Source organism: Ambystoma mexicanum, chromosome 12, assembly GCF_040938575.1.
Source record: "Ambystoma mexicanum isolate Mex_15411 chromosome 12, UKY_AmexF1_1, whole genome shotgun sequence".
In the NCBI taxonomy this organism is placed as follows: Eukaryota; Metazoa; Chordata; class Amphibia; order Caudata; family Ambystomatidae; genus Ambystoma; species Ambystoma mexicanum.
The window spans coordinates 48,088,878-48,091,514 of NC_090936.1; positions in this window are offsets into that span (position 1 = coordinate 48,088,878).

Here is a 2,637-nt window from a genome sequence, read left to right on the forward strand (position 1 = left end):
GACGCGCCCGGCGCACAGCATGATGGGAAGGTGGAATAGTACAGGGGGCCGTGAGCACAGGAACGATGGAAAGATGTCCTGCAACCTCTGTGGGTTCTTGGCAGATGACAAACTGTGTAAAGCCGCCAAGATCCGCTTGGCAAGTTCCAGAGAAAATAACCAGAAACTACTGATAACTTGGTTACTGGAATAGAGTTGTATTTGCTGTCACTATTGTTTGCGAATAAGTCTATCCCAATTAGGGGCCCGATTCATGGAATGTTTTGCACAGTTCAAAGTGTCTTTGCACTGCTGAAAAGTGAATTTTCACTGCTGAGACAAACCCTGATTCAGGGAACAGCACAAAGTGCATTTTTGCAAAGGATTTTGCACGGCAAAAATACACTTTGTATAGTTCCATGATGAATCAGGGTTTGTGTAGGCAGTGCAAAGTCTCTTTTTAGCAGTGTCTCTGTATGAGATAGTGCTGTATGGCTTTCAGGAAATGTTTTGTTTTTCCTTAGTCTCCCCCTAATGTGTCACACCAGGCATACAGCCGTCGTTTTCCGCTGTTGTAAAATTACGGCAGCAGCATACAGCATTTCCTCTGCGTACCTTGTGTCTCCTCAAACCCGATAGAAGAGGGGGCCATGTGTACTGATAGCTTGTGCTGTGTTCCCCAGCATGCCTCAGTCACATAGAGGACAACGGCAGCTCTGCTGTGTGACAGTTCTGTAACGGTGAGCCTTTTTGCAGAACAGGCGCCAGGCTCCCTTGTTGCCATAGAACGTGGCCGGCCGCATGCAGCAGTGGCCATCTTTCTATGGCAGGGCTGTGGCTCAGCACAACCTTGGGTTTTGACAGTGCTAGAGTCACAGGCTAGACCCAAGGACCGGTGTGCTGTTTCAGTGTTTCTATCAACCGTGTCCGTGCCAGATGAGAGAGGTTGCGGGAGGCAGGGAGCCCCTTGAGGAAGGCGGGGGTTTCTGCCAAGGCAACTGGTACTATTTTCATTTTAGGATAGGTGAGAGGGTAGAGGGCACATGAGTCTATTGGGGGAGGCAGGCCCGAGGGGCTGTACTTTTTTAGTGACGGGGGTTGTGAGATCGCAGTTGGCAGGGACTCCAGGTACTTTAAGACCCATTGTATCGGTGCTGACTAAGGTTTGTAATGAATTCAATTATATCATTACTCCCTTTCCGCCTGTGACCTCTCCCCATGTGGCCAGGGGACGGAAGCCGCTACCTGATCCTGACCCTGGGGGTGGCTACATAAGGGAGGACCACATCGTCGGAGACAACCTGCGGGAGGGAGTGGTGAGGTCTGCGGATGAGACATGGTATCCCCCTTTTGCCATACACAATGAGTTTCCCATTTAACACTCTAATGGCATATTGTGATTCTTCCCATGCTCACTCAAAGGAGAATTTTGACTCTCTCATTGCAGTCTACAGACCGACTTTCAAACACTGACTTGTACTTGAAACCTGTTAGAAACATTCCTCCAAAATCTTCGTGCAAGCTAGCTAAAAGGGACTACCGTTCCCAGAAACACCTTGCCACTGTGACGAAGAAGAGGAGTGGAGGAATACAGATCAGGAGAAGTTCAGAGCACAGACAGCGCTCTAGTTGCTGGGGGCACGCACCTTTGTCTGGCACATTTAAAACAGGAACGCCAGGAACCATGGTCGACTGATGGGAGTGGGCTACTCCACTGTTGACCGACGGGTCGAGAGGAAGACTGTGGAGCCAACCGGCTCCGGTGCTGAGAAGAGGCAAGCTGTACGAAGAAGACTACATGCGGTAGGAAAGCCAGTAGCCAGTGCAGTGCTCCTGGGCTTTTGCTGGTTGGAGGAATCAGCAAGACCCTTATCAGAGACCTGTTAGAAGCAGAGAAACCCAGCTGGAACCGTGGGAAGCAGTAATATGGGAAACTGAGCTGTGCGAGGAAGAAAAACACTCAAAGACTGTTGACGTCAGGCTGCAATCAGGGCAAGGAACGCCACAAAGAACCAACGATTCCATGCTGGGACGAAGGGGAAACTGGGGTATATAGGTGAGCACGCGACATGCAAGTAACTGAGCAAAGCTGAATGGAAAAAGAAAGAAAGCCATTTATATCTGAAAAAGAGAAAGTGAAGGTGCGTTTGTTAAATAGGGAATCTTTGAAGTCTGCCCATATGCACAAAACATACATAAAAGAAACAGTAACAAGTTGGTACATAACGGACAAACTGAACTAGCCAATAAGGCTAAGGTGGTGAATTAACAAGAGTGGAGATGGGAGCAAAACACTAACGAAGCAATATGCCATGTACAGAATAAAGTTGCCAGAAGGGCTAATGTGGTGAATTGTCAAGAGTGGAAGTGCAGACAGACGCACACAGATGGGAAGCACTGGCAGGAGAGTATACCAAGCAATTACAAGTGTTGAAATACAAGAAGCCCAGGCAGGAGAGTATACCAGGCAGTTACAAGTGTGTGAATATAGGAATCCCTGGCAAGAGAGTATTCCAGGCAACTACAACTGTCTGACTATAAGAGAGCAGAGAAACCCTAGCAGGAGAGTACACCAAGTATCCTGTCAACTCAAAGACCAAAGATAATTGTGTAAAATGTTTGGTATTGGTCAAGAGGAAAGACAAGAACTGTCGTTTG